General features: G+C 30.7%; 1 long non-coding RNA gene across 1 annotated transcript in view; it reads right to left on the reverse strand.

Annotated features, from left to right (window-relative positions):
* Positions 1-23,229, reverse strand: part of LOC132944971 (uncharacterized) — a 69,489-nt gene extending 46,260 nt beyond the window's left edge. The window contains exon 1 of the long non-coding RNA XR_009664500.1: positions 23,134-23,229. This is a non-coding gene — a long non-coding RNA (uncharacterized LOC132944971). The remainder of the gene's footprint in view (positions 1-23,133) is intronic.
* Between the last annotated feature and the right edge of the window lie 740 nt (positions 23,230-23,969).

Raw genomic sequence — 23,969 nt, forward strand, 5'->3', positions numbered from 1 at the left:
TCACTAAATAATAATAGTTTACAGGTACTGTTTATTTATAAAAATGTAATAATAATTTAAGTTTTAACATAATATTAAGTTTTATGAATTTTAAAACAGTCACTTTTAAATTTTTAAACACTAAAGCCAAATAACAATTAAAATGCCAGTGAAAATAATCGTAATACCTATACATTTGGGGTAACCAAATAATATTTGGTAATAAATATATTTTTACTATAATATTATAGCGAACAATTATTTGGCTCTTGTTTTTATGATACTCATAGGTACCTATGCACATTATGCTTACATAATAATCTGGAAGTATACAAAATTTATCAAGTTCATTAATTTCATTATTCCGTAAATTGCATTGTTCCTTTACACCAAAACACTATAGCACAAATTTCAACAGCTATTTAATCCCTCGAATTTATTTTAAGTTCAGTACTTATCAAATTTGTTTTTAAAAATATATATTACCATCTACAAGTTATTAAAACGTATAATGAATTTTAACTTTCAACAATTTGCATTATAATATCAAATAACTATCCACAATATTCTATAGAAAACTGTTGTAAATTATATCTCAACTCAACTAATAAATTAATTGATCAAATATACACACATAGTTAATAGTTAGGTACCTAGGTAGTTAAAACTTCTAACAATTTAAAAAAATAAAGATTGTAAAATATGTATGTAAATATAGGAATATTATAAGCTTTGAAAGTATGTTACTATTAAAAATAATAACAATATTGTTTATTTATGTTATGCACATCTAGAACCAGAAAAAAAATGTAATCTGCAGCGTATAATCGACGTTATGGTAACTGAAGTTTACAAAAAAAAATTCTAGAGCTTGTTAATAATTTTAAATAAGTTTTGATTTTGTTAATTTACAAACGTTTGAAAAACGAGTTTCAGATTTTTTTTCCACAAGAAAAAAATGTGTTACGGTGAAATTTAACCAGAACTGTAGACTTTTACAAAGCCGGGGATGAAAATAGAAAACAATTGGTGAGGTTTTCTTCCAGTTACTTTACTACCTACTTATTTCCGTTGTTTTATTTAATGTTTTTGGTGAACAGTTATAGTTCTAATATTGTTCAGCGAGGTTCTTCGTCTTCTTATCTTTTTATTTGACGGACGATACCAGGTCTAACCACGATACTTGGTGTAGATCCAATAGGTAAGACCAGAGATATTTTGTATTAATTATCAACATATTTTTAAACATATACTTGAATAAAAAAATATATCTCCAGACGATCGCGAAAATATTCGATTAAAAACGTGTTGATTAACCAGCAGTAATTTTTTAAATTGTTAACAAACATGAACTTTCGTGAATATTTTGTGAAAATAAAATGATCGGTACGCAATTTGAAATGATTTGTTTAAATCATTATATTTAAAATAAAGTCCAATGGACAAAACAGTTTGTGCGGTTCGTTTTGATGCCGATAAACATTATTAAGATCATAAATATGTCATCACGTCCGTATAAATATAATGTAATAATGTGTATACAATATATTAACTTAATTTATCTATTTTCAGTTTTGGGGTTACATAAAGTACACTACAGTATACATAATTATGTACGCTATACTATTTTATGAATGTATAATATAGAGTCACACACAACATCATAATAAAATTGTGTATATTGTGTTGTGAGTTTACAATGATAATAATGATATTGTATATTATATACAGTGCATGTATATGGACATAACGTCGTCATTTTGTCACGGTTTTTCACGGGTCATTTCCGAACGTGGCAAAACCGATTTGAATATGAATTACTTTAACAGTATTCAACCCCGCGGGGTAGAGCGATTGAGATAATATTATACATAAATACACAGAGACGGAGTGAGAGATCGCGACGAGGGGAGGGTTTAGAGTAGGTAGCATTTTACGGCTGGAGTATGGGTGCGGAGGGTGTCGAGCACTAGAGAGTGATGATTTACAAGTGTCCCTGTTTTGACGAAAGGGTTAAGGATGGGGAATCCGCGGCGAAAAGGGCCATCAATCAATCCGACAGTCAGCAAAAGCCCATTAATCCTTTTTGATCGTAGTCGTGCGTGCAATTTAATTGTTCGCGTAACAAATGACCCGTTTGTCCCTCAACACAGCGGCGGCGGCGGCGCCACATCAGCATCGATATATATATATACGAATGCCGGTCTCCCAAAAATTATTACACGCAATTATCGGCGGATGCCGATTGCCGATGTACCAGCAAATCATAATTGCATAAAAACTCGAATGACCAAACCGGCATTGTGTACCGCAAACGGTATTTGTCTCGTAATAGCGCGTAGGCTTGGCTGTTTTTAGGTTCCGTTGTATATTATTACCACGGAATAATTGGCATTATTACAGTCTAACAGAGTTACTACCTTGTATATTATTTTTCTTCCGATTATAAATAGTACTGTTTATAAACAATGATACTATTACATAGATATTAATATAATATTATGCATGAAGTTTAAATTATTAAGAGACACGGGTAATTCTCCGAAACTCAAAAATAGTCATTTTAAACACATACTCTTACATATTTTTAATATGGAAAAATAAACTATTTTGAGATCGGTTGAGTATTGAGGTATTTTAGAATACCGATAAAATACCGTTTACCTCAATTTATTATTTGATAATTTTATATAATCATAATGACATAATATAATTTTATAATTTTGTCATCTGTTACTCGGAAAACTTTGAAACACTTACAAATTCACCGAGATCCGGTATTTGCCGAGTAATGGTATTTTTGGTAATTACCTATAGTAAACAAATACCCACAAATACCCACTTATATTTACAATATTAATTGATTTTCAATGAGAAACACACCATAATCATAAATTATTTATAAACATTTGATTACAAACTTTTACTTTACAATCTTTAAAGGTCCGTAAGACATAAAAAAAAATGTATACATAGGTACAGTGTTATATTTTATAATAATAAGTATGCATATCTTCACGAGCTTGTGGTTAAAATGTTTTGATTTATTTCTGTATTTGATAATGATAGTATGGTTTAATGGTAATAATGGTAATATCAGCCTTATAAGTTTGTTTTAGCCACGAATATCACATTTTTTTATCAAGAAAAAATGTTTTTGAGCTAGTGCATCATACACATTTTACAATCATATTTCATATTATAAATTCATTCATTGCCCAGAGGAAGAATAAAAGTAGAAAATTGGCTAGATAAATAATAGATTATTCATTTGAATTCCGAAATATTAAATACTATATTATAATGACGCATCTAAACTAAATCATAAACATTTATTCGTGGCCACACCAGTTGAAAAAAAAAAAACACTTTAAAGCTAATATATACCATGTCACCATTATTAAATACAGAAATATTTCGGACTCCGTTACGAATTCAGCCAATTTTTACTTTTGTTCTACCGCTGGACAATCGCAATGGCGTCATAAAATCTTCAAGTAAATGCAACATGTCTGTACCATGTTTCTCATTGTCACTTGATACCAGTGTTCGATTGTACTGCAATGATATGTCACCAACTAATGAATCGTAATTGAACACGTTCGCAGGACCAATATTTAAAATGGATAGACAAAATATAATATAAAACGTAATCATTATTATGAACTTCATAATATGAAAATATATCCTCTCTTTGTATAATGTGTACACAAGAATAATAATATTAGAATCAGAAACGATTATTATAAACGACAATATTTTTTTGTCATTTTCAATATTTTTATACATTGACAAAACAAACGATTTTCCCATAGAAACAGCTAATTAATTGCCGATGTTTAGAATATTTAATGGAAAATTCTGATGAAAATTATTTATTCTATCTATATAATATATTATATGCGTAGTTTTACTCAAACAAACTTACTAAATTCAATATATTTTTCAAATATTTTTATCCATTATTATTTTAGGATTAGCTTTATTCTAGACTTAAATCGTACTTTAGTTGAACTAAAAATGTATGAAATCAATTATCATGTGAAAACTGTATTGAACCGATATTATGTTCAAATAAATGGTAGAATAAGCTAATAAGGTGAAAATGTAGCATATATTATTTTAGACTACAGAGGTTAATAATGTATTAATAAACGCTGCATAATATGATCAATGCATTCAAGATAAATACTTAAAATACACACTCAATTTTAATTTTTAAGTCATTGGTGTCGGAGATAAAATAGTTATAAATGAATATAATATGGTCAAGTTTAATAATATATGCAACCTGCTACCGCTATATCGTTACAAACAAAAAAAACGTTCAATAAAATAATTATAATATACTATGTTTGAGTTATATCGGAGAAGAATTAATTGTGATTTATACAGTAGCTGCAGTCAGTATAGAAAGTCGAATAACTGAGAACACGCGTGGAAAATCCCATTTTGTCTCAAGTAATTTATATCATGAGGGGAATTTTTCTCTTATTATCCTATGGGAGTATAAAGCAATTTCACGTGTCGGATACGTGGTTAATTAAACTGATAACCAATTCATCTTGGTCACCCAAGTTCATCCCATATCGTGTAGGATTCCCGTCGGAAATTACGACCACGTGTTTAAAATCAGTATTCCACACAATAAACTCATTATTCCTATAGAAATTGTATATCTAAAGAGTTTTTACCACAAGAAAGTTATTACACAACAATTTTAGTTTTATTTTTTTAATATTTATTTATACACATACTTCATATGTGTCTTTATATTATTATTATTATTATATATTATTTTATAACAAATAATATGAATAAAATATTATCATTCGATCAAAAAGTATCTACTCATCATAAGTACGCGTGGTAATTTTTTTAAACTACTATAATTTGTAGTAAACGAAAATACAAAATGCTTTGTTATATTCGTGACACAAGTAATCGCCCCCCCCCCCCCCCCCAAAAAAAAAAAAAAGTAAAGACACGACTCTGAATGCTCTATATTGTTCGGTTTAATTTACCTAATTAACAGCTTTATATATAATTCTTTAATGTCCCCCTATTTTCAACGTCGTTCAAAAAGTGCTTACTCAGTTTTTACAGCTGAGTATTTGAGATTATGAAAATTAATAGGATTGCTTTGTTTAAAACAAATACCACTACCCATAACTTTAAATTATAATAAAATGTTGTCAACGTCAACGCGCTGTTGTATATACATTATACCTATATTATTTTATATTATTTATATAAATTAAAACATGTAAGAAATTGTAAGACGACTTCACTTGGTATATAAATATAGATTAATATTTGCAATTTTGACACAATTCACTGAATATAAATAATTATAGCATTAACAATTATAAAATATATTATTGAACTCATAATTTTAATATTGGTTTCCGTATATATTAAAGACAGTTCGGAAGATAATTTTAAAGATACAGTAACTTAAAATAACTTTAAAAAAAAGGTTAATTATTTTAGGCTTTTATACAAAAAAAAAAAAAAATATTAATATTTTATTCGAATAAAACTAATAATTATTATAGTATCATTATTAGCATGTATAATTTACATTATATTGTATATTTAGTTTTTAATATAATTTACTATCTGTTGTTAAAAAGCAATACCTACTTATTTAACTCGATTAAACAATACAATAATAGCTTATATCAAAACATTACATTACTAATTTTCTTTGAGGGACTTGAAACTAATTTATCCATCGTGCACGGAATGTGCTACGTTAAAAATGGTCTCTAGAGAAATATTCAACCGGATGTTAGACTTGAGATTTATTTTTTTTGTCTCTGTGGGACTCCTTAGAAGTATATATTGTTTGAAAAGGAAAAGTTATCATAAAAAATAATAAGAATAAGAGTTTCACAAAAAGGTAGATAGAGAAATTCCAGAATATAAATTTTGTTAGCAACGATATTTTTGTCAGTTTGTTTGTCTTTTGAAAAAAAAGTTGAACAAAAAATTAAACATCCAAAATAGGTACATCATCAACCGGAAGTTCAATAAGCTTCTAGTATAATATGAAATAAAAAGCCAAATTCAGTCTTTTATATATTTAAAATAACTGTAGAAACTTGGTGTCTTTAAAATCTTTTTATTTTGTATTTATATAAAATTAAAACAGAGAATAAATGTTACATATTTTATCGTTTTTACATAATTTGTGATCACGAACTGTAAGTTATTAGTACCTAAAATGACACTTATCACCTACTTTATTGTGTGATACCTAACCAATCGCTTTACATTTCGTGTACATCGTGTAATTGTGTACGTTATATTTTACTATTTAAGTTCTGCGCTATTTTTTTTCACCATATATTTTGAATTTAAATAAAATAAGTTTGGGATTGTTTGCTAAATTCTAAACAGCTACTGGCGCGCTGATACCGAACACGGCGAGATTCTAAAGTCAAATATAATTTGGCAATCGCATTCCCTGCCGAAGAGTAGCATTGGTAAACTTTTCGTATTATCGTTTGACACACACGTCCGTGCGCTCACCTCATACCATATATATATATATATAAAATAGAAAGCCGCCGCCGCCGCCGCCGTTGCACTTGTTTGCAATATCACCCTGCAGTGTCTATATACCCGCAGTACCGTCTGCTGTGAATTCGTATTCGTATCGGAGAGCACATATGTAATCAATTGGTTTTTTTTTCGCACTCGTCCTTTATTACAGGCACGGATAAAAGTAATAATTGAAAAAGTTCAGGAAATTCCGAGGTCGTCATCGGTGCGATGTGTTGTAGTACGCCATTATATGTATATATCGCGTATCGTATATATATATATATATGCCGTGTGCGAAAGGGAGCGGAGAATTCACTAGAGCGCAAACGAATTCCAACAACTGGTCGTCGACACTGCCAACCGACCTAACGGAACGGCGAAGTTATGCGTACATGCATATACGTACACGCACACACATATAATATATATATATATGTGTGTAAGTATATAACTATTCAAGTATATGTACACGCGCCGCTCGTGGCGGAGAGTCCAGGGAAGCAGAGTTTTTCGTCGTCGAAAAACAAGAGTCCTGACAAACTTTCAGTATACCACTGCCATAATATACCACCGTGCAACTACCATTGTATCGCCTGCACTACCACTACCACGGTGTATCACTGCCGCCATCTCTAATGTCACGGGACGCACCGTGGTCGCACGTATAAAATTACACAATCGGTGACAAAGTTTTGGCCGGCATCGCAATAAAATCTAGACGCCGCACGGCTAATTATTGTCTCGACCCTTCGCTCGGCGGCGGCGGCGATTGTGTCGCAAACTTTTTCGCCACACGCAGTCCTAACTGGAGCGCACCGACGAGAAGGGGAGGAGAGGCATCCGAGTCCTTTATAAACAACAATGGCAGGAGGTTTGCCAAACGAATTATATTATATACTATTCCTGTATATAGACCGTATCCCAACTCACGGCAGCCTGCACATCGATCGTGGACGAGTTTCGGTGGATTTCAATATTTGCGAATTGTAACGAAATCCCACTTATTTAGTGCACAAACTACTACAAGAATGTTATGTAGTCGGCTTAAAGAAATACTCAAAATAATAAGTTACACGTAATATTGACGTCTACAAAAAAGTAATAACTACGTATAGGAAGGAATCAATCCACTGGCGCCAAATTCGAGGGGCAGGAAAATGTTTTTAGAGAACCATTATACTTATGAAAAACTTTTAAAAAAATTTTAACTAAAATGACAAAACCAGACATAAGGATTTCTGCTGAGCTTTTAAAAAATGAATACAATACAGATTTGGGAACTTAATTTTTCAATGAATGTATTCGTTTTGGCTGTTATTTAAAAACCATTTCCAATTCTCCTCCAAGTATACAAGATCCATAATGTTAGTGTTTATATGAAAAAAGTATTTAAACGATATCTTACCTTAAGAGGTTAACTTGAGACATACATGATTTACATAATAAATTTTCAAAATATTTTGATTTTTTTGAACCGTTTAGGGACCGTTTAGGGACTAATTTTTAGTTTCCAACTTAGTCACAGTTTTTTATAAGCATTTAAAGTTCAAATCTTGACAAAATACGGAAAAATAACGAGATTTAGCAAATTATTTTGAGTTAAGAATTCATAAAAATTTTTCTTTTTAAATATAAAATTTTAAAATGTAATACAACATTCCTTAAAAGGTTATCTACATTTGTCAAAAAAAAATAAGAAAGTTAAATCAAATTTTTATGAGCGTTTGAAGTTCAAATTTTTACAACATTGGATATATATTCGATTCAGCATGTTTACAGACAATTTCAATATTAAATGTATATTTTTTTTTTGGGGGGGGGGGGGGGGGGGTTAGTAGGGCGCTTAACGTGTAAATGCGCCACTGCATCAATATATTAGATATAAATGTATTGTTAGATAGAATAACCAACTAGGTAGATACATATTATTCACTTTTAAACTCATTTAAATTTGAATTATTATTATAATTATTATTTAATGAACACTTAAAGTGCTTAAGTGTGGTGTTAAATCATTTTGAAGTGTATTGTAGGTTCAGAAAATTAAACGCTGGGAATAAGCATGTTTTAAAATTAAAAACACAAATACAAACTCAAAACTTTAAACCAAACACACACAAGAATAAGAAGTTATTTATTAAACAAAACACTCTACAGAACATAGTTCTGAACTTAATACTAATTAAAACATCTAATTTAAATTAATTTGCACACGATACGTTAATAGTAAATATTTTCCATTGATGTTAAAAATGTTATCACAAAAGATAACTTTATACGTAATATAAGATACTGAAGGCGAAATAAGATGTACACCCAAAAATATGTTTCTAGTATATTTTAGATAAACTAATATAATAAACCAATAATATTTTACAAGAAATCATTGATACACAAGATAATGTACACTAGCTGGTGTATAATGTGACATTCGGTTATTAAACTAAATAAAGTTAACCCACATGAAATTAAAATTGGAAAAAAACTCATTTAATTTATTTTACGAATCGTACATATTGATACCATTATAAAATATGTTAGTTCAAAAAATTAATAATAGTATATCTATTTATATTATATCATAGTGAATTTAAATGATACGCGTAGTATTATTTGAATTGAAGAACATTTTAATATTATTAAAATCAGACACGTTTTATATTGTGGTCAACTGGTGAAGGGTATATTACGTACTATTCGTCATGAAAATTCATTTTGCGAAAACGTTTCCGAAAACATATCATTGCAATTTACGATAAGTATAGTGGCTGTCGGATTTCGTTGGAAATATTACAACAATGTTAGAAAAACAGTCAAGAAAAGAGCTTTTTTGGAATAAAAAGGGAATATGTGATTTTTTTTTTTATTATTTGAATTTATAAAGAGTTTTCCTTTATTTTTTTTTATTCATTTTAGCAATCATTTTAAACTGGAGAACCGACCGAAACTCATTGGATGAGTATATGTGGTCTTGGAAAAGATGAAATCGAGGGAAACCGTCGCTATAAACGAGATTAGACGAGATTATGTCATACAGCCTGAAGGTGGCGGCAATTGCTGTAGTACCCAACATATTATATACCCCCGGGGGTTTTATTTATAAGCCCCACAGCACCACTTACTATACACATTCTTATGTGCCCCTTGTGTCCATGTCTGTACAATTGTAATACCTTTTTTTGGGTACTCTATTTTTTGAAATTGTGTCTTACAGTATTTTGAAAATAACCAACTCGTGGTTTTAGAACAGTAACAATTTATTGTTAGAACGGATAGACAATACTATTCCAAGTTGATGGCCCAAAGCAAACTACATGACCCTCAACTGTAAAGTTCTGAGGTTTTTATTTGTTTGCTTTTTCTACTCGTCGTCACAATTGATTTTAACAAACACAATAATTATGGATTTTCAATTGCAATAACATGGATCGATTAAGTATTCATTTTTAACGTAAAATTTTATATATTTACAAAACAAAATTGATTAGTATTAAATATTAAATAAATACCTACAATAACAATAGGAAGATTAAATGTGTATTTAATACAATAATAATAATGCGACAACCATTGTTATCGGTTTAAAGCTAATCTTTATTTATTTAAAATTAGTATAAGCTAAAAAATGTTTTTTTTAGATATTGAGTGGAGCGAGAATTGAATAGGTTTTATAATGATCGAATTTTATTTTTCATTTTTGGCAGTGTACATAAGAAAATCTGCATCAATCTTAATTTCAAACCATTGAATTTATAATTTTGATATAAAATTTAATCTAGTTAATGCTATGGATATAGTTGTACATTTTTAATCAAATTTATTCCCAGTAATATATCTACTTAAAATTTGAATTTAGTTAGAAAATAATCATTTTCAAAAGAGTTAGACTAATTTTAAGCTAATTACTTATAACATAGTCATTGAACTTATTTACATCATAATTCTACGGAACGTCAATATTGACTTATAAGTAATGCACGATCTTTTTAGTATAAGTTAAACTTACTTAATTAATAAAATACTAATAATAATATATTTTTTTTTTATATATATATAAATATAAGATAACATAAATTAGATACTGTCTTCTCAATATTAACGTTGAATTATTAGAAAAATTAGATTAAACTAATCATTCATCAAAAAATAATAATAATAACTTTATAATACATAAAACTAAAAGTATATCAATAACCTTTTGTATTGACGGTCACATCACTAAGAAGAATTTCAATGTTACAAGTTTTCTATTTTTTATTGTATGGTACCGTTTGTTCTTTTCAAACATGGATAACAAATTGGGTTTCCAATAGATATATATACCTTGAAGAATTTACAAACATAGTAGAACGTAATTGAACTTCTGTTACTTTCTCGTCAAACCAGACTGATTAAAAAAAAACAGTGTAGCAAAAAGTGGTAGTGAATAGTTATAAAACAATAAGATAAATTAATGTTGTACAAAAACAAGTAGAGAAAACACTTTATACTTCGATGATTTCACATTATTCTTTTGGCTTTATTCTCGTGTCGTCGTTCTATCATATATATGTACTATCTTCACCCTCTATTTTCTAACCACCTCCCTTCTATGTGTTTGTCAAGTTAACAGTTCGGCGTATCTGGACTCGTAGTTGGGGTCTCGTAGGGGGTTTCATTAATAATTTATCTACACACCCGGGCGACTTGTGCAGTGGTTTATTTGTACCGTCTTGCATTCTCCATTAGACTCCAGAATAAATCAAAACGCGTTTTAAGGAGGAAGGGGATAACCACTGAACTCAAATGTTTGCGTTAACACTTGAAAACATTGTATTGCGTTTAAACATGAGATTTCCTTCCCTATCCCCAGACCATGTCTATCTTATTCAGGGTAACCGTGGCGGCTAATCTGACTTTGTAGTTTCTAACCGGTAATCCGGAATCGGCACCCTAAACTAAACGGTTACGGACACATCGGGGTAGATTATATCACATATTTGCATTGATATTATATTTTCTACGATACCAATAGTTCAAACTTAAAATAATATATTGTATATTTCCATATTACATTGTAAGGTTTTTTTATATTAATATGTAAACTATTGTATATTAGATGTACCAATATGAAACTAATTCAAATGTTTACAAGTATAAGTTAATTAATACGAATTATTTCGTCTATTTATTTAGTAAATATTTAAAAACAAAAACAATTCAACAAGTGTTTATGAAAGAATATAATTTTATGAAATATAAAATTAAATTGAAAACCAAATATATTTTGTCATATTGTACATGCATTATTATTATATAGATAATATCTATACAATATTATTATTATTAGATACCTATGTCCTATATTATATTTTAATTTATCGTATTTTGTTATGTGAACAAAATTTAATTTTTAGAGTTAAATAATAAAATTGTATTTCAAAATTATTTTTTCTATTTGATAAATTTGATTGTATTTTACAAATATAATAAAAGTTAACTATAAAATATCTTTTAAAACAAAACCATTTACATTATTTCTAAATGGTGAATGCAATAAGTGCCTAAACATCAACTTAACAATAAATACAAACTGCAAAATACCCCTGCAGTAATCTTTTACTCGTCAGTTCTAATTTATGTAATTATAAATTATTTCCAATTACCCATTAGACGAGGGTTTAACATTCTCTCAGATATGCAATGATACTTAACATCACTTAAATGCAGGTACCTCTTTTACATAAGCCGTTTGTGGTAGCATCACGAGCCGCGCGGTGTTTGATGTCATCAATTCATAATTTTTTTTTCTAATTTTCCCTTGTTTTTTATCATCACTACCTCGAAAAACATTCAGTTCAGACAACGATAATTTTCTCGGAGCGGTCGTTTCAAGTGCAATGATCGTCTCTCCCTTATTCTTTCTTTTATTCTTACTTTGGTTGAAGTAATTAGTATGAATCGTCTTAATTAATTCCTTTTTCTTTATACTTAAACATTCAGCAGTCATTGCACACCCCAGCCAGGGTATATACGACCTAAGACTTAATTGCTCGACAGACAATCCAAACCCCCGGGTACAATTTTTTTTTTGTTCAGTCCACCCTTTCTATCACTGAAATACCATTTTATCCTACGCGCAAGTTGCTCGTGACGTGAGCCTTAAGCATCTCCATTCCCGACCGTAGTTTCGATGTAGTTTCACGCGTACACCTTTGTTGGGGGGAGATAGAAATTCATTCTAGAAAAAAAAACTATAAGGTCTTATCTCGTAAAACGTGCTTGTATAATTTATGCGAGTCGTAAAAATATTGTTTATCCCTACCGTCTTTTTTAATTTAATTTCCTACCCCGGATATCATTCCAACAAATAATTGTGGAGACGATAAAGTTTTATCTGAGGTTTTTTTTTTGGATTTGTGCTTTTGGTAAACGGATGAATAATTTTTGGTAGGTTTCAAAAATGTATATTTTTGGCTATTTAAAAAACGCATAAAACATAAACTGTCTGTTGTTTGGTTGTTCGTTATAAGACATTCTCCAAAATTTGAACGAAAATAAAACTTAAATGTAAATTAATGTTTTAATTTATTTTTGTATATTCATTTAAAATTGATAAGTATGAATAAAATAAATGTACACATTTTGCACGAGTTTTTTTTATATTTTCATGGTTAAGTATGTATTGAAGTTCATATAAATTAGATTTTTTTTTTATTTGAGCTTTATTTTAAAATTCTTTTTTTGACATAAGATTATTTATAATTTAAAAGTTTGCTGTTGTTTAAATGATTTCTAAAAAATATGTAATATGGTACTGATATTTTATTTTATTATATTGCTATGAACCAGAATTAATTTTATAAAAATTAGTTTAACCGAATTATAAAAAAAATATTCAGGTACTAAAATATAAAATTCTCTAACTATAAGCATCCATGTTTATGTATATTAAAATCACAATTTTCAATATAATATCATAAATAGTCAAATAATCAAATAATCGAATACAATATTAAAAACTAAACATAATAATATATCCTACAGGCGATAAGCAGACTAAAGAGGAGTTCTGAGAAAAAAAAAAGCCATTACAGAAAGGAAACTGGTGAAGACGCCGTTTTTATTGAGTTCAGCCGTTGTAAATGCGTTCTCTCTTTTGGCCATATAAACTTTTTTACACTAGCGCAGATGTTACCAGCTAATGCCTTCCGCATCTTAACCCTCTTAGTCTTGGCATACACGAAAAGTACGGTCATATCCTTTAAAACATTACAGGCCGTATAAACATGGCATCGTCTACAACTCGTTTTCTATTTTTGCTATTTCATCCTTTTGAGAGCCAATTAAAATGAGCATTTCAAGATCGGATGGACTTAAGCTATTATTTGACCTGACAAACAAACGAACTATGAGCGAAGTTTACTAACGCATATATTGTTTATCAAACAGTATTAAATATCATGAAACATTGTATATTTAAGCTGAGCACCTAATTTAAAAAAATTAAAATATGATAACGATAAACTAACCAAATATTATAAGCTACCAACAGGCTATACATTAATCTACATTCGTACTAAATAATTACAAATTTTAACTGCTTCAGTTTTGATTGTTTAAAATAAAAATAAAATACGCCTAACTAATGTAAGTTAGTAAATATTATATTTTTTAAATGTCGTTAAAACTATTAACCTTGGTTAATTACTGAACATACCAAAGATGTTTAGGACGATAAATTACAAACTTATAGTTCCATATACGCGCGAATACCCACAGTTAAATCTGGTATAAACATTCTCGACAACTGACAAACCTGTGGATTTGTATTTGAAATGAACTGGCAAATTAGATTACATGGTCGTGCATTGTCAATTCGGTTGAAACTATCGGTATTTGAACACTGACTGGGGACTATCGACCCACTGCATAATTAAACATCTATTCTCGTCCCCGTAGTAATATAAAGAAAGGGGGCGAGGAAAAATCATTTTCAACCACAATTTACAATTAACTATTGCACAAAATACCAATGATTTCTCTAGGTACGGGGTAACTCTGGAGCTGTCCAACGAGTAGATGTTCAATCTCCCCTGTATATGTTTATGTGAGTGTATGTGACAATGACTACAGAATTTTCCAAGCCAAAGGATCCATCGCCGCCACCAAAATTAACTTTAATTTAGTTCTGTCAAACACGGTTACGTACGTTTCGGTGGTTTCCAAAACATTCTCGTAGCATGCACATTTTTCGCGTATCCCCAACATCCCATTCACAAGTTATTCCCTCAAATAGAGTGTCTTTTTCACCGTTAAAATTTGACAACAATTGTATTGTTAAATCTAATACATAATATTAGGTTTATGCTAGTGGAATAATCAAATCCGTTTTTTTTTTTAATTAACAGTCAACAACTTTTATTGTTAAACCATGTTAATCTCAACTTTGTATAATATAGTAAATACATTTGATGAAATATAATATTATAATACTAATATAACACTTAGACTTATTATAAACATTATTAAATTTAAAAAAGTGATGTACGTGTAGGTAGGTTTACTCGTCGTAAAACTAAAACACTATATTTTATTAAAAAAAAATTGTGTAGGACACAGGTGGCACTTCCAAAATAGGTACTAATAATATAGAACTAAATCATAACCATAAAATATTATTAATAGGTATCTAAATATTAGCTTCTTTTTCCAGAACCATAATAAGGTACGTAGGTACAATTTGGCCAACATTGATATTGCAGTAAACGATAACTCAAATTAAAATCATTTATTTGTAAGTGTAAAATATTAATGTGTGATGAATTAATAATTAAATCTTGAAAACTAAACTAAACTTGCAACTGTATCTTCATTAAATTCAATATTCATGTATAAATTAATAGTTAAATGGAAATATATTATTATGAATTCCAGTGACGGAATTCATATTTGAGACGTCCCTACCTACTTTACAATAATAAATAAATTAAATAAAAAGGAAAAACCTATAAATTAAATTCTAAGATTAATATAAATTCTGTACATACTGTAGTATGTCTAACTAACTTAAGGAAATGAGAAAAAATGTATTATACTTATATATTTTTACAGGATTGATTTTTTTAAATAAAAATTGAACTTTTTAAAGATTTACCAAGAAAAAAAAATCAAATTAGAATTATAGTGACGTTCACATATACAATATCGTAAAAATACAAAAACAAGAAAATAACTTTCTTTTACGTTAACATATTTTTTTGTTACTTCTGACATAAAATCTAAAACACAGAACAAAAGAAACATTTTTGTTGCAACCATTATAATATCAACATCAGTTGAAATCCCAAAATATTTTAAACTAAAAAAGTATAGACACCAGTATTCCGAAAACAACTACCAAACTAATGTACAAAGTAACACTATCGTAATCAACACAATAAACAAATTCAAATTCATGACACTCTCATTCGATGAAAAATAATATGCAAAACAGAGATTTACATAATTATTTTGATGGGTACCTATAGCTATGTAGTCATCATTTAACTACATTACTTATACTTACAATATGCATGTTTAATTATTAAAACATATTATATTATCATCAACGCAAAAAATGTTGAACATGTAGGTAGGTACTATTCGAAACTATCTACATTGATCTATAACCACGTCTCGGATATATTTAAAATTATTATTTTTTTATCGTCCATAAATTTACTCGCTGGCGACACATGCGTTTTTTTCAATACAATTCAGACGCACTATTTGTGGAGAGAAAACGATTAACATTTTGCTTCTATCTTGTGTTTTGTCTTGGATAGGTCGTGCATATATGTGTTCAGGGGTTTCTCTTGTATAAATGCGCGCAGCGAACAGTTGGAAGAGAGAAACTGGAAAAGAGGAAGATAAATAAAGAAAAAATTCCATTTTAAAGAGCGACTAGGCAGCTCTTACGCACTAGGCTATACATAGTACGGCTTAAGTTGTTAACGATATCTAGAGCTCTTTTGGCGACGTTATGCAAATAGGAAACTATTAAAACGGGTGCCATTACAGTGTGGAGTCATGGAGACCCCCGCCCGCACGAAAATCTGTCTTCTGCATTCCATACCACTACCACCACGTTCTGTATATGCATTGGATTTTGAATATCAAGCCAATGGGGTTAAGTAAAATATTTATCTTCTTAGTGGCGATTAAAACTATTGACTTTCCTTAAATGAGTTTTGCCATAAGCGGATACAATTTGACATTACAAAGTTATTTTTGAATTTAATTAATTCTATCACTATATATAAGTATTATAGTCAAACAGTTTTACTTTAATTAGGTACATAATATGTGAGATATTTATTACCGCACAATTGTTATGAATGTTCTGTGACGCACCTAACCCGAAACCTTTGCCAAAACCATGCTTGAATTTTTTTTTTCTTAATATTAATTTTGACTTACTTACAGTAATGCAGTTTAAATCAGATCATGTCTATGTGAAATTCATGGGTACATAGTTGCGATTGCGCCAAATACCGAAGATTTATACCTCATAAATAGTTAAATAACTTTTTCCAGAACTTTTGGAATAGGTTTAGGTACTTTATTTCTTTGTTAGAATTAATGAAATCATTCTCCATCCTATAAATTGTGTTCATATATCAAATATCAATATGAACCTAAATAATAATAATATTTTGTCGTTTGGTTTTAACCATAGCACTTAAATTATAATCTGGACTTATATCCTACATTAATGCAATTTTTAAAATATAAACATTTTAATATTAATGTTTGAGAATGCAATTATCCAATATGATATTCTATCTGTTATGTTTGACGTAAAAAAAAATTAATAACATTGTTGTGTACCTATATCTTTAATATTATATTCCTTTCATTTTTAGTCTTACACTCCTAGATTATATAATATACAATTAATGTAAGTACTCTGATATATATATACTAATAGTATGTAAAATATTATTGTTACGATTTATGATTAGATTTTGAACTGTTTTGAACGATTATAATGCATTTTAAATAGTGCCTACGATATTTATCAAAATGTCAAATGTACTGAATTAATTGTAATAAATATTAAATAATAATAAATAATTCATAATAGCTATATTGAAATGTAAGACCAGTGAAAAAAAATGTGTAGCCCTCACCCAGAAAAACTGTCTGGATTCAACACTGTGCATAACGATATTACAGTCAGAACTCCCGTGACCGCCGAGACATGTCGTTCTCGCCTCACCGCCGTGTAACCTCTCCTAAGCAAACCCCCACCTCCCCCCCCTTTTCCTCGCGACGATGCGGAACTCTTATATTTGACACACACACACTAGCCTACACACACCCTCTTCCTTATCGATCTCGTCACCGACTGCGACACAGCCGAGCACGTCGTGCCCATATATATATATGTGTGTGTGTATAATATTGTATAGAGGCGTACACGCTGAATAATAACGTTGCGGACTTTGCGTCGAGTGCGGCGGACCTTTGAGCGTCTGCTGCTACACCCCCTCCCCAGCCACGGCCGTCGCTTACCGCCATGGTGCAGCATCGGTAATCAACGGAAATAGTGTGGCGTATGCGACAAAAGTCCCGCGAGACCCGTTTTTACGGAACTGAAATCGCGTGGCTGCGGCGAAGGCCACCGATCGGCCGAATCCGGCGGCGGCGGTGGCGTGTTTAAAAGACGTCGCCACTGCCGCTGCCGCCGCCGCCGCCGCCGCCGACTCTTAATCAATATACCGCCAGCCCTCCGCACCGGTCGTCGCAGCAGATCGCCCAGACGCCGCCGCTGCCGTGGCGCCCCTCTTTTCGCCCACCCTTAACCGACCACAACGCATAAACACATACTATATAACACATATATATATATATATGGATGTGTGGGTGTGTGGGTGTGCGTATATCCAATAGTAAAATAGTATAATATAATATAATATAATATACATATATATGTGTGTGTGTGTGTGTGTGTGTGTGTGTGTGTACAATGTACATACCACATGCTTCGGTTTGAATTGGGGGGTTTTTTTTTTTTTAATAAAGTGGACGGATATATTATTATTATTAATAAACAGGGCGATTCGCAAAGTATGGCTCACCCCCATTTTATCAATTTCCCAAAAATACCCAGTGTCATCCTCTATATGACTTTGAGCCGCAAACGGTTGACGGCACGATACCGTACATGGATAATTTTGTTAGTAAGAGCATTTTAATGTAGGTACCTTAAACTACCTATATAAATATATCTCGCGTAATCCAATTTATTCCGGTCGTAGCATTTAACAAACCGATCGATATCGGTACAGGATTTATCCAATATATAACGCGACCTCTATATTATAATATAATATACCCACCTACCCACCTCCCACTTACTATACATGATATTATTATGTACCGCTCTTGGACGACTCCTATACCCATTTACATCTTGGTTCACCGAAAAGAATCACACCCCCGCGACTGTATATATCATTATTATAGCCAATGATAAATACCTATAAATAATACCGACCGTCCCTGGTCATCCTATAATATATTATATTGACTCGATATGATTATATGAGACTCGCGTGTTTGTTTTATACACAACAAGCGGTTGTAATGCTATACGGGGCGAGAGTTCCGAAAAAAAAAAGAAACGAAGGGATTTCTAGTAATACGCTGTATATATATTTGTTCTTTTTACTGTATCAGCACTTTACTTCCGCCGCCACCACCGTTTCGCAGAGATAAATTTCAACGGCGTGCGAAAAAAAGGCAAATAAAAAGATAAATAAAAAAAGTAAGGATTTCACCAAAACCACCCGGCGGACGGGATTACGCACAGCTTATAATATGTCGCGCGTATATTTAATATCATAATACTTTTATACATATAATATTATATATGTATGTACTAGGGTGACGGCTGCGACAGAGTTCACTTATCGCTGAGACGATACGGCGTTTATATTTTTTTTTCGAGTTAAATTTTCAAACGACTCTCTGAAGCGAAAAACACGCGCCGGATGCCGATGTCTTCTCTACGGGTATATTATATATATATCCGAGATGCTGAGTTCTGGCGGTATTTGAAATTGAAATACTGGCATAATTTGAGGTAGGTATAAATGCGGTATTTCTAATATTTATGGAGAAGACGCAACCTATCTATCTTGTGAAGTTATTACGAATGTTGATATCAATGTATGATATCGTGGTGGAGGGTTAAAAAATGTGATTGATTGAAAAAATATTAATATTACAATAATATATGATTTATTTCATTATTTGGTGAACAAAATAATATATTGTGTACAATATTATATTATATTAGCCATTAGAGGTGTAAACTTTTTCCGACTCCATTACTTTTTAGTATTAGATTCATTATTATTAATATACAATATTATTAGTTATTACCAACCAAAATTCTTAACGATATCGATATAATATATTAGCTACGTAAGTACCTAAATACCTGTTGTATAAAGCGTAATTCATTTTACTCGATGAATTATTTTTACCCACCCCGCTGACCACATATAATTCAAGGTGGTTCAAAATAATACATTAACACATAAAATACGTACTCAGCGCCACACTAATAAAGTACAAGTGTATAGGATGAATGCACGACGTAGAATATTTTCTCTAATATTTCCATATGAATATTACTAAAATTAACAAAATGATCACAATATTGCGTGTAATTATCAAAAATTCCGTATACGACAAACCCTAATGTAAGTTTAATATTGTGCGATGACGGGGTCTCAAAGAATTTGAATTTCGTTTACCCGCTTAATAATATTTTGATATTTTTTTTTTAATTCTTGCCATCGGCTAAACGCCCAAAATAAAACGCATGCCGTCGTACGTCCGATACACGAGGTTGAAAAAATATTAGCACGCGCTGAACGAATTAATTATGCATGTAAATTATGCCAAACAAGTTTTTTGCCTCGTGAAATTGAATTGTGTTTGGTCTTAAGCACTCAGTCGCTACAGCAAGCAAAACGACATGACAATTACGTACTTTCGTAGCAACGCTAAGTGTAATTTATCTAGTAATTTATTATAATCCCGAGGAGAATAATATAACATTTATTCGCTATATTTTTGGGTAGTAGAACCAAAAAAAAAAAAAAAAACAATAATAGTTACCTAACTCAGTGGAATGGATCACAATAAAAAACAATTGAACGATGATCATCCGAACAATAAAAATATGTACCTGCGACCTTAGTGCAATATAATAATATAATAATATTATTTTTTTTTTTTTATTTTTTTTTTATTTTTATTAAAATAAAGTTTTACTGACATATGTCATCTTAACTTAGTGTGATTAGATACATTTTTTTTTTTTTTTAACATTTGGAAAAAATATAACAATTAGTAATAATTAGAAAAATTATTAGTAAAAATAGAAACTATCGACTACGTTTTAAAATATTTACAAAACGGAAGAGAAAAAAAAAAAAAAAAAAAAAAAAACAAAAATAATAATATATTAATAAATAATAGTTATAACAATAGGTCGTGTGGGCGTCCACGCTTGAGTCGGCGTACAGAAGGTGGGTCACTTAGTTTATAGAATTTCGCACTATGAGCATAATTGATGTGATCGAAGAAGTTGATAGTTAATTTTTTTATGTACTAATAATATTATTAAAGGCACGCCATATTTTATTTCTTAACATTACCGAATAAATATTTCGACAAGATATGTTTATTAATTGCCTATTATTATGTTTTTTAATTACACTTCGCGTAAACTGTTTTACCGAAACGTCAAAGGCCAAATATTAATATAAATTACATAAATTATTAAAAGCCGTCGCTACAAAATACAATTTTTTTACCTCCATTCACACAAATCACATGTTATATTATATTGAATTTTACACTTAACTTCTTATATATTATAGTGTATTGTTAATGATTGTATAAGAAAACCATTTATTAGCTATTATCTCATAACAAAGTATAATATAATAAGAATTATAATTTTCTGGAGTACCTAATATTATTAATTACCCGTCGTCATAATATTAACTATGAAGATGATCGACATTAATTTTATAATAGACATCGTGGATCGTCGAAATGAAGACGTTTAATTTTAGTTATTATTTACGGCCGAAATAATCGATCATTATATTATTATTTACCGAGAAAGGAACAGATCGGGAAATTATTGAGAGCATACGTAACAGTTATAATCGATATATTATTTTATTTTCATCTTTCACTTCTGAGTTGAAATTATTTAATTCGAAACCATACAAACATTTTATAAATTACGAGCTTAATAGAATTGGTAGGTATATAATGAATTATGTGTCAAATTAATGATTGGTGGTGAAAACTTGCCGAGTGGAGAACCCGCCCACTGACGACACTCCTATAATGTTTGGGATATAAGGGATGATTGGTACACGACACCGTTTTCTATTGAGTCTTGTGAATGTGTTAACTTGCGGTTGCGTTGGAATTCTTGCTATAGGCTATTTGGACGACCATTAAAGCTTTGTCTGTATTATAATTTTATTGTACAACATTTCTGAATTAAAATTTAAAAAATAATTGATTTATCGTGCATAATATTGATGTATGAAAAAAAAAACATTGTGACTAATGAAAAACCAAAAATGCTGTGCTCTTTCTTACCAGAATTTATTAAAAAATAATCGTAAAATATATTATAATAAATTGGACGGCTTTTGTGAGAAACATGTCAAGACAGACTTTAGGGATTTTCAGTTTGTACGTATATTTTGTAGAAAATGTTAAGACACGTTTAATAGTAGAAATGGAATTTCATTCATCTCTACACTTTGTTATATTACTATCGTGTTATATTACCAAGTCAATTTATAGTGGTAACCAAATAATTATTTTTCGCGAAAAATGGACAATATAAGTCAAAATAATAATATGATTGTAATAAACATGAAAATAAGTCATATGGTGATAATTGGTATTTTTGAAGTTCATATTTAACACAATATATAGAACAATATTCCCACAGTCCACGACCCACCTCATACATAAATACATTACTATCATAATATTTCAGATTTGTAATTTTAGGGCCCAGGTCAAAAGGATTGACACCCTGGATCTAAAATTATTCTTCAACACCCAACCAAAAATTTTCTTCATAAAACATATTTTGAAAACATCACATATTCACATTGATTATTTAAAAATGTATAAATAAATAAAGCATAAGATTTTTGTTTTATTACGTTGCAATAGTAATATAATAAAATATTTTTAATCGTCTTTGAGGTTCGTAGGATCCCCCAAAAAAATCGGATCCCTGGGTATTTGGCCTCGATGCCCTACGTCAAATCTGGCTCTGATAATATCATTATAGATAATAACTAATAACAAGCTTATTTACACCTTACTCGATTATAATAGATTATTGGAACGATAGAAAAAAAAAACTGTCGGTTAACCTAACGGAAAATATAAGTTCAGAACTTCAGACTTAAACACTGTCCGACTTGGTAAGTGGTACTGACGATATAATTTAATTTAAAAAAAAAAAGTCTTACACCAATAATAATAATAATAATAATAATATTATAAACTCACCTCTGCGTGGACGTGGTCGTGGGCAGCTCGCGGCGCGTGTGGTTGATGACGCCGCGGCCGCCGGTGCATCACGAGTTGCCGGTCGGTGGATTGCAGGCGGACTGACGGACGCGACAGCATCACGACCTAGCGGACCGTTACGGATTCGCGGCGTCGCGGCGCGCCGGCCCAGTCATGCCAACCCGGTGGCGGGCGAGCGCGTGCGCGCGCGCACGGTCGACCGGCGGCGGAACGCGAACATGCACAGCGGCGTCGGCGGAACTCGAATCCAACTTATCGAAGCGAAGACTGCCGCGGGTTTGATGGCCGTACGACCGACCGGCGACCGACGGCCGAATCAAGCCAATCGGCCCCGGTCGACCGTCGGTCGGTCGGTCGGTCGGTAGGTTGGTAGGTCGGTCCGAAACGCACGGTTAATAGAGAGTTTTATTACAACGCCGGTTAAAAATAAGGTACGAATAATTATGAATCCGATAACGTTACTTACCAAAAGAAGCTTTTTCGCATGCGCTCCAAATATCGGTACGGTTTATTTGATTATCGTAATCGGTTATTTTAACCCGAGATACTTGAAGAATTCTTCTATTAACGGCACGGATATAATATATACTACTATACTATAGTATATAACTGTGACTAACGGGCACCTGGATACATAGACGTATAATATAATATAGGTACGTCTATGGAATAATATCGGTTATCTTATCAAAATATAATAAATGTCTATTATGATGATAATAATATGTAACCATACAACATAAACCAGTTTAAAGGTTTATGGTTACAAATTACTACAACGGTGTAAAATAGTTAATCGGAATCTACTTACAGGT

The sequence above is a fragment of the Metopolophium dirhodum genome, chromosome 5 (assembly GCF_019925205.1).
Source record: "Metopolophium dirhodum isolate CAU chromosome 5, ASM1992520v1, whole genome shotgun sequence".
NCBI classification, from domain to species: Eukaryota; Metazoa; Arthropoda; class Insecta; order Hemiptera; family Aphididae; genus Metopolophium; species Metopolophium dirhodum.